At 50.4% G+C, this 14,878-nt stretch overlaps 1 protein-coding gene across 1 annotated transcript in view; it reads right to left on the bottom strand.

The window, feature by feature from the left end:
* GSG1L (GSG1 like) overlaps nucleotides 1-14,878 on the bottom strand; it is a 174,672-nt gene that overhangs the window by 135,221 nt on the left and 24,573 nt on the right. The window lies entirely within an intron of this gene.

Raw genomic sequence — 14,878 nt, 5'->3', positions numbered from 1 at the left:
CCCAGCAGAACTGAGAGCAGGGGGCTTGAACTGATGTTTGCACACCCGTGTTCACAGCAGCATTATTCACAATAGCCAGAAGGCAGAAGCACAAATGTCCCTCCACAAATGGGTAAACAAAATGTGGTGTCTATAGACCAGACCAGACCAAGGCATTTTGTTTCTGACGCCCTGCTACAACCCGAATGAACCTCGAAGACATTGTGTCAAGTGAGATACGACAGACACAAGAGAACAAACGTCACATGATCCCACTTAGGGGAGGTACCCGGAGTAGCCAGATTCTTTTTTTTTTTTTTTAAGATTTTATTTATTTGACAGAGATAGAGACAGCCAGCGAGAGAGGGAACACAAGCCAGGGGGAGTGGGAGAGGAAGAAGCAGGCTCATAGCGGAGGAGTGATGTGGGGCTCGATCCCGTAACGCCGGGATCACGCCCTGAGCCGAAGGCAGACGCTTAACCACTGTGCCACCCAGGCGCCCCCCGAGTAGCCAGATTCTTAAAGACAGAAATCATGATGGTGGTGGCCAGGGGCCAGGGGGACGAGGGAGTGTGAGTTAGTGTTTAAGGGACGCAGAGTTTCAGTTAGGGAAGATGAGAAACCTCCCCGAAGGTGGATGGTGGTGATGGACACACAGCAATGTGAACATAATTGCGCCACTGAACCCTACGCTTACAAAAATGGTTAAAATGGTAAATTTCAGGTTACGCATATTTTACCACAATAAAAAAAAAAGAACGTCTGTTCACCAAAAGACATCTGTGAAAAGACAAGCCCCAGAGTGAGAAAAGGAATTCGAAATACCTGTAAGCAACAGAAGATTAAAATGTGTAAGAAAAAAATGTTAAAACGTCTATAAATCAATAAGAAAAAGACAATCTAATAGAAACACAAGCAGGAGATGCAAACAGGCACTGCGAGAGAAAATCCACATAGCCATAAACGTGAGAAGATACTCAACCCCGTCAGTAATCGGAGAAGTGCAAAGTGAAACGCACAGGGAGTTAACCGCTTCTCATCCAACAGGTTGGAAATATGTTAATATCCGATAAAGCTAAGTATTGTCAAGGATAGAGTGATGGGGATTCTCATACTCCATTAGTGGGCACGTAAACTGGTACCCCGACTTTGGAAATTGGGGTGGCTTTGCTTAGTAAATCTGCAGATACTCAAAGTTCACGGGGCAATCCCACATCAAGGTCAACACCGGAGTAGTGATTCTCACATGGGGTGGCTGGTCAGAGGGCTTGTCACACAGAGCTTGCTGGCCCCAGACCCAGAGTTTCTTGCTCAGGAGTTCTGTGGTGGGGCCCGAGGATTTATATTTCTAACAAGCTCCTAGGCACTGATGCTGTCCGTCCAGGGCCCACACTTGAAGAACTAACAGCAGTATTCATAAGCAAAACAGAAAGTGACCCACATACCCATTTAAGAGTAGAATGAACACACCGAAGAACGTAGAGTCATAGAATGGGATATTACATAGCAATCAAATGCACAGACTACAGCTATGATTGCTATGGACTGAATGTCTGTGTCTCCTCAAATTCATCTGTTGGTGTTCTAACTCCAGGTGTGATGGTATTTGGAGGTTGTGCATTTGGGAGGTGAACAGGTCATGAGGGCAGAGCCCTCGTGAATGGCATTAATGGCCTTATAATTCCCCAGCGAGCTTCCTGGCCCCTTGCACCATGTGAGAATACAGCTGTCTATGATTCAGAGGCCATATGGGCTCTCTAACAACCGTTTAATTCTGCCATTGTAGCACAAAAGCTACGCCTACACAAGAGAATGGGTGTGGCTGTGTTTCAATAAAACTTTATTTACAACAACAGGCGGTGGGCCGTGCTTTGCCAACCCCTGCCTGTCAGTGGTTATTCTCCTCTGGGATCAGAAGTTGTCAGTGCTCAAGAAGGGACATGTGGGGTGGCCAGCAGTGATCTCTTTCTTGGCCCCAGTGGTAATAAAGTTTTTGCTTTACAATAGACTGTTAAGCTATATATTTGCATTTTATGTATTTTTTAATGTTACTATATATCTCAATTTTAAAAAGCTTCAATAAATAAATAAAAGAGAGACAAAATGGAGTATCTCCATACAATGAAATATTATTTGGCAATAAGGAGAAGCGATATACTACACATGCCATGATGTGAATGACCTCGAAAACACGATGCTCAGTGAGAGAAGCCAGACCCAAAAGTCCGCCTGCTATATGATTCCACTCGTATGTGTCCACAATTGGCAACTCTACAGGGACAGACAACAGAAGATCACTGGTTGTCGAGGTCTGTGGGGTCTGGAGGGTTGAGGGGTGAAGGTTAAGGGAACAGGTTTCAGGGCGATAGAAATGTTCTTAAAATTGATAGTGGCCATGGGTGCACAAGCCTGAATATACTAAAGACCACTGACCTGTACACTTTAAGGAGGCAAACTGCATGGTAAGTAATTACATTTCAATAAAGCTGTTACCAAAACAACAACAACACAAACAAAAACAAAAAATAAAACAAAACAAAAAACCAAAAATTTTTAAACTAATGAATTAAATCAGCAGCCTCTGGCCTGGCCCCCAGAGATGGGCCAGACAAGGGGCATGAGCAAGGAGACCAACAAGACACCAGCTTTGGAGAAGCCACCTGTGCTCCCTCCTGTCTGCTGAAGCATCCCATCACTGCCCCCCTACATTTCTCTGCCTCTGGCAAAACGCATGCTGAAAATCATAAGATTGAGAGGCCACAGAGTGTCTGGACAAGTAGGGACCAGGGCATCCTGGCCAAGAGACACTGGACTTTTTTTTTTTTTTTAAGATTTTATCCATTTATTTGACAGAGACAGCCAGCGAAAGAGGGAACACAAGCAGGGGGAGTGGGAGAGGAAGAAGCAGGCTCCCAGTGGAGGAGCCTGATGTGGGGCTCGATCCCAGAATGCCGGGATCACACCCTGAGCCAAAGGCAGACGCTTAACAACTGCGCCACCCAGGCACCCCGAGACGCTGGACTTTTTAAATTCAAAATGAGATTTCAGAGGAAAGTGTACGGAGAACAAAGCCTGTAGGAGTCGGGCTGTCTCAGGGAACCCACACCAGGGCTGCGGGAGCCAACTCCTGGGCAGCAAATCTGGCAGGAGCGTCAACCTTCTAGAACATTCCTTTTGAAAGGGCTTCTCTCTTGGGTTTGTAGGTTCCTAGCGGCTTCGGGGCATGGGTAGGGTTTCAGAGGCTTACAGCCTTCTGTTCCTCACGCCTGCAAAAGGCGGCATATTTGTGGGGGGTTCTGTGTTACATCCCAGGCCGTCGCAGAGCCTCCGGGGAGCCCGGCAGATGGTTGCAAATGAGAGGCTGCAGAAGCCAGCAGATGGGATGCGTGAGGAGCAGAGGGTGCCGGGAGCAGGAGCAGCCGTGGGTCCCCTCAGCTGCCACGCAGTCCCCGACAGCTGTGAGCCAAGGGGGCCGCCTGGCTGGCTCAGAACACATAACAAGGCCAACCAAGGAACTTTCTGGGCCTGAGGAGCAGAAGAGGAGCCAGGAGGCACCAGGCAGAGTGGGAAGACCTGTGAGGTGTGGCAGAAACAGCATGGGACTGATGGATGCATCACTTTACTGTGTGACCTCAGGCAAATTGCTGCTCTTCTCTGTTTCCTTGGCTATAAACCGGAACTCATAGCACCTATTCTAAAGGGCTGTCGAAAGAATTAAGTGAAACAAGGGGTGTGGAAATATCTAGCAGTGAATGGAATTCTGTGCATTATTCAATAAGTTACTCAAGTAGAAATCAATGCAAATTGAGTTACTTTCCAAGTGAGCTTTCTTGCTGGCTGGGCTAAACCCAGGAGATGGGAAAAACACAATGGAACATTCAAGCCGGCATTGACTGAGACAGACCAGGCATCAACCCCTCACATGGATTATTCCATTCTCAGGAGAGTTCCGCAAAGCAGATGCTATTATCCCCATTTTAGACATGAAGAAACTGAGCCATAAGGAGGATGAGCAGCGTGCCCACCGTCCACAGCTAGTAAGACAGAGGCAGGATTTGAATCCAGAGCCACACGCTGCATTAACACTGAGCTTAGAAACTCTGCATTTAAATCCCAGCTCTGCCACTGGCTGGACCAAAAGCAGGTTTCTTAACCTATCACAGCCTCAGCTTCCTGTCCTGGAAGGCGGGGTGGTAGTAATAATACCTACTCGGCAGGCTGTTGTAGGGATTAAATGGTATGACGTGCCTAGAAGGGACTGGTATGCAGTAGGCGCTCAATGCATGCTCACTGCATTGCCAGGGCTGGCCTGGGGGAAGATGCCCCAGAGCGGCGACCCCATTTCTTAGAGTATGCGGGAGGTGCTCACTATACTCAACCCATGCAGCCACAGAGAGTTTTTTCATGGGGTCTCAGTTTCCCCATCTGCAAAATGGGCTCTCTGGTGAGATCAGCTCTCTGCGCCCTTTCAACCCGGACGGTGTGTGCGTGAGGGTTAGGCCCCTTTCTTGGAACTGGAGATGTCATGAGAAGGAAACAGAGGCAGGCGCATGCAGCATGAGCCCCTGGGGAGCCACAAGTGACAACCCATGTGGCGTGGCAGCCCTTTCTTCCTCTCCAGCCCTGTCTGGCCAAGATGTAACTTGTCCTTCCCTCTCACTAGACCTCAGTCCTTCCCAGTCGTAACTCACTGTACGATTCTTTTCTATTCCAGTAGCTCATTTTGAGGCAGTACGTGGAACGGTGAAGCACAAGGACTCTGTGGCCCGCCAGCCCGGGTTCCCACCCTGCTCTGCCGTCACAACCCATGTGGTCTTGCATAAGATGACTTAATCTTTCTGGGCCTCAGTTTCCCCACCCATGACTTGGTGTCCCAGCAGCACAAACCTCAGCAAATTGTTGGGGGATCTGCTGGGTCTGTCATGTTGGCAAAATGGGGGGTATTGTTTATTCTAAAGCAGCTCGGAAAGAATAACTCAGCACACAAAAACCATGAGTTGATTGGTATCCTTACTCAGGATGAGGCTTAAAAAAGTTAGACTTTCTAAATGAATCAGTGTAAAGAGAAACAGTAAGTGACTCTATGGGGCAGGGGGCAGTACACAGCCCAAACCGGGAAAGTAGTGCAAGATGAAAAATCAGGATCTCTTGTTAAAAAAATTATTGGGGTTCCTGGGTGGCTCAGTTCGATTAAACATCTGACTCTTGATCTCAGCTTGGGTCTTGATCTCAGAGTTGTGGGTTCAGGCCCCATGTTGGGCTCCATGCTGGGCGTGCAGCCTACTTAAAAAATTTATTAAGAATTTCAAGATAGTGACACTGGAACATTTAACCAAATGTGAGTCCCTTCTGTGTGTGGGACCTTCTGTGACTGTATAGGGCACATGCCCATGACACTGCTTTTATATCTTGACAGGGGTCTGGGTTATACGCATGTATGTATTTCCTGAAACTCAGTGAATTGTACATTTAAAACCTGTGCAATTAACTCTTCCTAAATTATACCAATTAAATTATATTGATTAAGACAAAGGACACACGACAAAATAGGGTCACAAATTCCCAGCTTATACCAGGCAGCGTGGTGCAGCAATGAGATGTAGGTATAGACGGTATGTTGAATGTTGTCTTCTTTTAACCCTGTCTATGTATCCCTGGCCCCCACATACAGTTGTACAGGATGTGCACTGCCCAACCCTATGCTATTCACATAGACCGTAGTATGAATCATGACCCCCAGAGTTGCACAGTGAGTAACCTGCCCAACTGAACGTGGTGAACTAGATTTGTAGCTGTTTGTCTAACTTCATTTGAAGGAATCTTTGTGTGGCTAAAGTTAAAGCTCTTTGCAAAAACAAGTCCTGGGCCAAAGAGAAGGGCCTGTTGTAAATTCCATTCTGGGGACAGGTCCAGAAAGAACCAGCCCATGGGAAGACTTCTCTGGGTTATGGAAAGGAGCCAGCATCCTTCACATTCCACCGGCCCCATGCAGCTCAGCAAGCCCTGCCCCCCCCCAATGCTGAAACCCCTGTTCAGACAGGCAAAGGGCTGGATTGAAGCGTCCGAGCTCATTTCTCACACCAAAGGATGATAAGACTACAGAGTCATTTAGAAATTTAAATTACCACTGTTTACACTTAAGCGAGTCTTCTCACCATGGAGAAACTGTTTCCAATTATGAAACATGAAAGCTGGTCACCGTTTGGGGTTAATATGACGCTCTCTGAGAGAGTGAGCAGGCGAGACTGCCCAGACAGCTAATTACCTGGAAAGATAATCTGGAATAATTGGAATTAGAGCAATAAAGCAATTACTAGATGTTGTGATCTCCGGGAGCAGTCCTCCACCAGGCATCGGGATTTAAACACCTTTCTTAAGGGCACGTAATTAGAGAAATCCAGAATTTCAGAACAGAAAGTGACAGAACTAGCAGTTCAGAATGAGGGAGGTGACAGAGACCTGTGCACTGCTGGAGAAAACGACGCTGGAGGGTCGTGGGAGGGATGGGTGGGATGAGAAAGGATTGGGGGGGGCGGAAGGGGGGCGGGGTGCTGCTAAAAGACCTCAGAAGCCTGGAGAGTGAGCCTGACTCTCACCTAAAGTTGCTGTGTGACCTTGAGCAAGGCGCTTAACCTCTCTGGGCTCTATGTTCCTTCTACTCTTCAGTCATTCAGCAAATGACTATTGTGCATCTGCCATGTGGACCCTTTTGCACATGCCATTCATCCTACCCGGAACGACAGCCCCTGGGCCCCTTATGCACTGGAAGGAATGCCATTTATCCTTCCAGATCCTCCCCACATGGCACCTCTCCGCACAGCCCGGCCAGACTGTCATCAGCCCCTTCTCCAGCCCTCTGGCCGCCCGTCTGGGCCCCAGGCCCACAGATGTGACTGTCCTCCCCGTCTGTCCCCCACTAGAAGGCTCTTCAAGAGCAGAAGCTGGGGGTGGCTTCCCTCAGTGTCCCGGCTCCTGGCACACAGCCTGACACCGAGGAATGCCACCCACTGGCCTGAGGCAAGGTGGGCAAAGTCACGGAGGCCTCTCCCTGAAAGTGAGGCTGCAGTCTACCCTGCCTCCAGGAATTAAATGACACCAAGGGAGCTGGCCTGCGTTGTGAGTTTATTGAGAATGGCCAGGAAATGATCTCTTTCTATAGGATTTCAGAGCTCTGCTGTCCCCGCAAATGGACCAGGGCCATTCAGATGATTGATGAGTCCCACCCTCAGCCAAAGGGCTACAAGAATTATCTTGATGTTGTCTGGGAATGGCAGGTGGGAGGGAACAATGGACGGGTCAACCACTGGGGCTGGTCTCCTGCCTCTTTGTGTCCCGAAGTCTCCGTCTCACAGGATGAAAAAATCAGACCTCTTGCTGTGTCGGGCCTCGGACCACAGGTATGTTCCCGGTAACTTAAAGCAGAAGTAGCTGCTGCAGTCTGGGGGCGAGGGAGGGCTGGCAGAGAGTTGCCTGGGCGGACAGAGTGAAAAGATCGCCCAGGATTCACACACAGGCACAGGATAGGCCGGCTGCCCGGCGTGCTGGGGCTGCGGCCAGCAGGCTGAGCCGCGTGGAGCTCCAATGGCAGATCTTGGGCAGCTGGCAAGGCTCGTTGTCCTCTCCCTTCCCCTGCCCGGTGTGTTCTGATCTATGCATGTTTCAGGTCTGTGACATAAATCAATAAAATGCACTAAATAAATTAAGTGAGCAGCAGAATTGTAAATCGATTTCAGGCGCAGAACAGAGAGGTTGAGGGAACCAACAAGAGACTATTATAGAAACCGAAGTGAGAAATGACTCAGCCAAGACTCAGGATTGTGGCCACGGAGCCACCACATTATTACACATCCCTGAAATATTAAACAAATGAAACCTACAAGCTTTGGAGATTGTTTTGCAAAAACCTGCCAGCTGGTGGCTGCCAGAAATCCCAGCTGGGAAACAGAAGCGGGGAGCAGGGGTGACTAACACAGCTCAGCCCAGGGGGCGGGGGGGTTAGAGGAGATCACAGCCTCCCGAGTCAGAGTCCAGGTTTCCAAACCCAAATGGGCCACCCAGGGTCTATAACAGGCCCCTGCTCGCCCCTTCCTTCCTTCCTTCCTTCCTTCCTTCCTTCCTTCCTTCCTCCCTCCCTCCCTCCCTCCCTTCCTTCCACAAACCTTAACTAAATTCTTGCTGTGTGCCAACTCCACCTGGCTGAGGCACAGGAGCTACTGGAAGGACAAGACCCAGTGTCTGTCCTCGGGGAGTATCCAGTCTGATGGAGAAGATGATCTCAACACAGAGTGATGGGTCCTAATACGACCAGTCACCATAAGTATCTCTGGGTTCGGGGTGGCTTTTCAGAAAAGGTCATGTATGGGGCGCCTGGGTGACTCAGTGGGGTTGAGCCTCTGACTCTTTTTTTTTTCTTTTTTGAAGATTTTATTTATTTATTCAACAGAGATAGAGACAGCCAGTGAGAGAGGGAACACAAGCAGGGGGAGTGGGAGAGGAAGAAGCAGGCTCATAGTGGACGAGCCTGATGTGGGGCTCAATCCCATAACACCGGGATCACGCCCTGAGCCTAAGGCAGACGCGTAACCGCTGTGCCACCCAGGCGCCCCAAGCCTCTGACTCTTGATCTCGGCTCAGGTCGTGATCTCACTGTCATGAGATCAAGCCCTGCATTGGGCGTGCAGCCTGCTTAGGATTTTCTCTGTCCCTCTTCTCCTCCCCCCTTGCTCTCTCTCATGTGCTCGCTCTCTCAAGAAAGAAAGAAGAAAGAAAGAAAGAAAGAAAGAAAGAAAGAAAGAAAGAAAGAAAAGAGAAAAGAAGAGGGTATGTCTAAGCTGGGTTTTGAAGGATAAATAGAAGTTTTCCAAGGCACACAAGAGGTGGTAAAGGCAGGTAGGCAGAGGGAACAGCATATGCAAAGGCACAGAGGTATGAAAGATGATGCGGAGCTTGAGGGAAGTGTATTCGAGGGGGAAGGCAGGTCTGGAGCCCAGGGTCCCTGTCAGGGATGGTAGGAAATGGAATGAAAAAGTCAGACTAGCTCCAGACAGATCACAGAGGACCATGAATACCATGTTAAAATATCCCGGCATATTTAAGTTTGGGAGCCAGGGAAGGGGTTCAAGCAGAATCCTGATACCATTGGATTTTCCACTTTAGAAGGATCATTTAGAATTCAGTGTGGGAAATTTTTGTTTTACTTTCTCTTTACTTTCTACTTTCTTTCTACATACAGACAGAAAAAAGTGCATCTATCACAAGTATAGGGCTTGATGAATTTTCATAAACTGAACACATCCATGTAACTAGCACCCAGACCAAGAATCGAACATCGCCAGCTGCCGGCGCCCTCTGCACAGCGGTCCCCCTTCGGTCTTCGCGGCCGACCCCTGTCCTGCCTTCTCACAGCGCGGCCTCATTTTGCCTGTTTTCCAGCTTTATATAAATGGAATCATACAGTCTGTATTCTCTTGAATCTGGCTTCTTTTGCCCAAATCCGTGCTGCCGTGAGCAGCTGTAGACTGTTTGCCCCTCTTGCGGAATCAAATTCCACGGTATGTGTTGATGGGCACTAAGGAAGAGCAGGCAGGAGGATATCCGCACGGCTTGATGACGGCTATAAATCACCGGAGGCTCAATTAGCTCATTCATTCATTCGCTCATTCATTTTTCATTCATTCACAGTGAAAGCCCCATGGACCCCGTAAGGGAAAGCTCCAAACTGGGGGTTAGGAACTGGGGACATTCCCCACATCACACCTTGACAGGTGCCTTGGAACCGATCCTTATCGGGGTATCCTGTTAATAGTGTAAAGGGAGGAAAACCCAGACATCTTCATGGACTCTTTGCAGGGATCTCGGGTGGCAGAATCACATCCCTCCTGCCTCTCCCAGTGCAGGGGTGGGTTCTTCCTTCCTCTACCGGAGCCCTTCCACCATGCCTGCTAAGCATTTCCTTAGCTGTCTCCCACACGGGTGGGGCGGGGACTTCCGCCTCGTTCATCTTTGCAGCCCCAATGCCTAGCCCAGAGCCTGCCGTGCAGCAGGTGCTAAGGAAACATTTGACTAACTGAAAGGCATGTGTGAGAATGACTGGCACGCAGAGGCCGTTCAGTTGGTGCTCGGCAAGGGAACCCACCCAAACGTTTAGGTCCCTCGTGGAGAAATAAATAGGTCACTTTGGGAAGACAATGACCAGGGAGACCGTGAGCAGCAAATCAACGAGGTCCATGCACACATACCCCCAGAAATCCACCTGAGCCAATTCCAGCACCACCAGCTGCCAACCATCTTTGAAGCCTGAGCTCAGTGTATTTCTTGTCTCATTGATGTTGGACGCAGCCACGTGACCTGCTTTAGCCAGTGGGGTGTTAGCAGACGCCGTGCAAGCAAAGGTCTAACATGTGCTTGTGCCGTTAGCCACCTTGCATTTCTTTTTTTTTTTTAAGACTGTATTTATTTATTTGAGAGAGAGGGAGGGCACGAACGGGAGGAGGGGCAGAGGGAGAGAGACAAGCAGACTCCCTGCTGAGCGAGGAGCCCATCGTGGGGCTCCATCCCAGGACCCAGAGATCATGATCCCAGCCAAAGTCAGACCCTTAACCAACTGAGCCACCCAGGTGTCCTGCCACCTTGCATTTCTGTCCCCTCTACCTGGCCCCCAGAGTGAACTCACACGGAACAGACGTGACTGAGCCCAGACTACATCCTGGAACCAAGACAACCTACAACCAAGTCAACCCACAAACATGTGAGCAAAAAATACATGCTGAACGCCCCTGAGCTCCAGCATGGCTTGTTACGCAGCATTATGGTGGATGTCGCTGACCAGTACAATAGGTTTGAAGGCTACCCAGTTGGTCACAATTGCTTGGTAGGAGAATCCTGCCCCAGTGAATAAGAGACTGAGATTTCAAGAGACAGGGGAGAGGAAGACAAGAAAGCATGAGGAGCGTTCCCTCTGCATTTTCACTATCAAGTTCACAACATACGGATGCTGCTGTTTCTCTGCGTTTGCACATTTCATCTTCACAAATTGCTCAAGCATCTTTAACTCGCCCTCCTCCTCTGTTTCCCACGGCCTTCGTTCAAGTCTCATGCCACTATTCCGCCAGCGCGGCTCCAGGGCTGGGCTGGACCCCCGAGGCCCGGAGGTAAATAAGAAGCCACTGCTATCCTCGGAGGGCCCCAGCCCTGTGAAGGAGGAGGACGTGTGTACAAGTTACTATTTTTCAGCTCTGATACTGAAGGCCTGCAAGGGAGCGGGAGCACAATCACAGTGTCCAGCAAGTGAACTGCTTACACGAATTGTCTCTACGTGATGGAATATTTCATAGCTGTTCCAAAAGATGAGGGTGGTTTTATGTATTGATATGAAAAGCAATTCATGATTTTATATATAAATATATATATATGCATCTATCTATCTATCTATCTATCCATCATCTTCAAGGGCTAATGAACCAAACCCTTATTAGGGAATATGCAGTGGGCTCAGAAGAGATTTTTTATTTCTCATTTATGCATTTGAGAGTCATTATAATTTTTACAACTAGAGTGTATACTGTTAAAATCCATGTTTATTTTTCATCCATTCAACAGGTGTTGTGGGGCCCCTACAGCACCAGGCTTTGCTCCTGGGCACTAGGGACACAGTGAATCACAAAGGAGACAAACCCCTGCCCTTGTGGAGCTGACCCTCTGTTCATCAGGTAAGCAGGCAGGAATAAGTGACGTGCAGGGGTGGAGAGGGACTTGGCAGGAGGAAGTGCTGCGACAAGGAGATGCTTCTAGGAAGGCTTCCCTGGGGCTGTGACACTTGAACCGAAACCTGAATGACAAGGAGGGACCAGCTGTGCAGAGAACTGGGAGAACAGTGTTCCGAGAGCAGAAAATGGCACGTGCAAAGGTCCTGAGGCACACACTAGTTTGGCTGACTCATGAAACAGTCAGGATTTGGGGGAGCTGGAGTGTGGGGAGAGAGGGGAGATGGCAGGAGATGAAGACCCAGAAGTTTGGGGCCGGATCTCACAGACCTCACGGCCACAGTGAGAACATTTGCTTTTTCTCTGAGTGAGACGGAAGTCAAGGGAGGGCTTTAAACAGGGATTCACATGAGATGACTTATGCTTTAAAAAGATCATTCTGGCACGAGTGAATCAGGGGGCAAGAATGGAAGGAGGTAAGCAGTTAAGAGATTGTGACAGGAATCCAGATGAAAAATGGTTGTGGCTTAGGCTAGTATAAAACAAAAAGATATTTCCCACGAGAAGTACAAAACTACAATGGTCAGGTACAAACGAAGAAAAACGCATGCCATGGTAAAAATACTGATGACAGACAAATATTTTTCCAGGGGACAGGGTCAGAAAGTAAGAGGTGAGAAGCTGTTGGAAAAAATGGCAAAGACGGGGTGCTGTTTGCAAAGGGCCTTGGAAGCATGACCATGGCTTGCCAGGTGGAAGGAGGTAAAGGAAAGAAGGGGAGCACTATCTGAGAACACTCTGAACTCAGCTCAGAGGTCTCAGTGAAGGAGGAAGGGGAAGAATCACACATCACACACTCACACACGTGCACACACACACACATGCACACACACACACTCTTTCACAGAGTCTTGGAAAGCCTAGCTTTTCAGCAGAAGAACCAGGCATTTAAGAGCCCAGTTGCTCAGGTTCAAATCCCAGCGTCCTAACTTGACCTCAAGCAAGTCAATTAACTCTCTATGCCTCAGTTTCCTCACCTGTAAAAGGAGGATTAAAATGAGCCAGTGTGTGTAAAGGTCTCAGAACAGTGCCCGGCACGCAGTAAGCACTGCGCAAAGCCAGTTAGCGTGAGCGCCACGATTATTACCATATCTGGCAGACCAGAAGGTAAGGCACAGAGGGAACGGGCACAGGGACAAGAATGCAGAATAAGAGTGTGCTTTGGGAGAGAACACACCTGGGCTCAAACACCAGCCCCAGACACCCTGTGTGGCCTCAAACCACACACTCCATCTCCGTGGCTCGGGGGCCTCATCTGTGAGACGGACCATCACAGTGAGAGGCGAGCACGGGGATGGACCCACGAGCACCACAGTCCCACACGCATGTCTGGAGCGCCAGGTCAGGGGCCTGCGCGATGAACCCCGCCGATCCAAGGGACAGCTGAGGTGTTCGACAGGCAGTGAGTGCGCGAACATCATCCTGCCACTCGGCGGCAAAGCCAGCCCACTCAACCTCCTTATAAACGTTTTTATATACACAGCCAGAAGGGCCGTGGCGTGGCCGCCAAGCCCCGAAAGAAAAATCACAAGGCCAGTAAAACACAAAGATACAATCTCTCTGGGGCCCTCGGTCCTCATAAAAGAAGCAGGAATAAAGGTCAAATGTCTCCAGGAGGAGGACGAGCGATTCACGTGCCGCTGAACATGGACACACGTGTACACACTCCGCACACGCTCACACGTGCACACACATGCATGCTTGCACGTGGACACGCCCTCCTCCTCCATGCACAGGCTCAGCCAGGCACACAAGCACATACACGCTCACATGGGCACGCGCATGTGCAAGCTCAGCCACCAGCGTGTGGGCATGCGCACACAGGAGACCTGCGTGCACCTGCTCGTGCATGCATACGCTCCCCCTCAACCCGACACACACACACGCTGACATGTGCACACATGGGCCGTGCTGCCTGGAAGCCAGAGGGGCAGCACAGGTGGTCCCGGAGCTCCGAGGTCTTGGGGGTTATCGGCTGAGCGTTGGCGAGGGGCCGCCTCCAGATACGGGCTTAGAAGACGCGGGACAACGGAGGAGCCTGAAGCCTGGGCTCTGCCCCGCATGAGAAGGGACACTGAGGTGGCTTCATGTGTGTAAGGCTCAGATTCCTCATCTGGCAGTGGGGTGAGTTTGTCAGCCCCCTCCTCACAAGGTTGTTGGGGGGGATCCTCAGTTCGTGCTGGGAACACAGTGAGGGGCACGCAGGGACTGCCGCTCAGCGCACATCCCCCATGCATTAGCAGTAGTATTCCTTGTGCCTCTCGACCGCAGCTTAGAAACCGGGGCCCAGATGCTCAGCTCCAAACTTCAGGGGTGGCCGCCTGTAGCAGCCAAACGGGGCACGGTCGCTGGGAAGCCGGGGAGGAAACTGAGGAGACAGCCACCTGCCACCCCGCCCGCCCCGCAGAAAGCCTGATCAGCGGGGAGTGGCTGGCCCTGAGGGTCCCCGTCTCACGGAGCTCACCGAGGGGACAGTGTCTGCGAGACACGAACATCACCGGCCTCCGTGACACATGGACCCCCCACGGAACCCCCTCTGCCAACACCCAGGATGGGTCAGAGGCAGGCCCTCCGGGTCCCTGACCCTCCAGACACTGCAGGGACCCACCAGCAGGGGGCGTGAGTATCCACAAGCCCTGGACTAAAGGATTTCTCCTGAGCCAGGCACACAGAGATCTCCCTTGTTGGAACAGATCTGAGGACTGGATTTCTGCCTCAGTTTCCCCACCCTGACGCCCAGAACCAGAGCACTCTCCTAGTCTCCAGGCTGTTTGAAGACACCAGCATACCTGCTCTCTCCTGGCCGCTGTCCTCCTTGGCGGCAGGGGGTAAGCAGGTGGGGAGGCGGCCAAGACCCAAGTTCCTTTGGCAGCACATCTTCTAGCATCTGCTCTCTTGCTCTCCCTTAATAATAAAGCCCTTGACTTAGCTGAGCACATGGTTGCCAGGATAACAGCCTCATTTCCCAGCCTCCCTTGCAGCTGAGTCTGGCCCTGAGACCAAGTTCTGGCCAAGGAGACATGAGCAGGTGCTGTGGGCAACTTCTAGGAACCTTGGAGTTGACACGCAAGCTTTGCCCTTTCTCCTTTGCCCCCTCTAATCTGCTGCCTGGAAAGCAGGTGTGACAGCCAGAGCA

This window comes from Ailuropoda melanoleuca, chromosome 10 (assembly GCF_002007445.2).
Source record: "Ailuropoda melanoleuca isolate Jingjing chromosome 10, ASM200744v2, whole genome shotgun sequence".
Taxonomy (NCBI): domain Eukaryota; kingdom Metazoa; phylum Chordata; class Mammalia; order Carnivora; family Ursidae; genus Ailuropoda; species Ailuropoda melanoleuca.
Note: the sequence above shows the minus strand (reverse complement) of the source record. Positions and strands in the feature narration are given on the sequence as shown.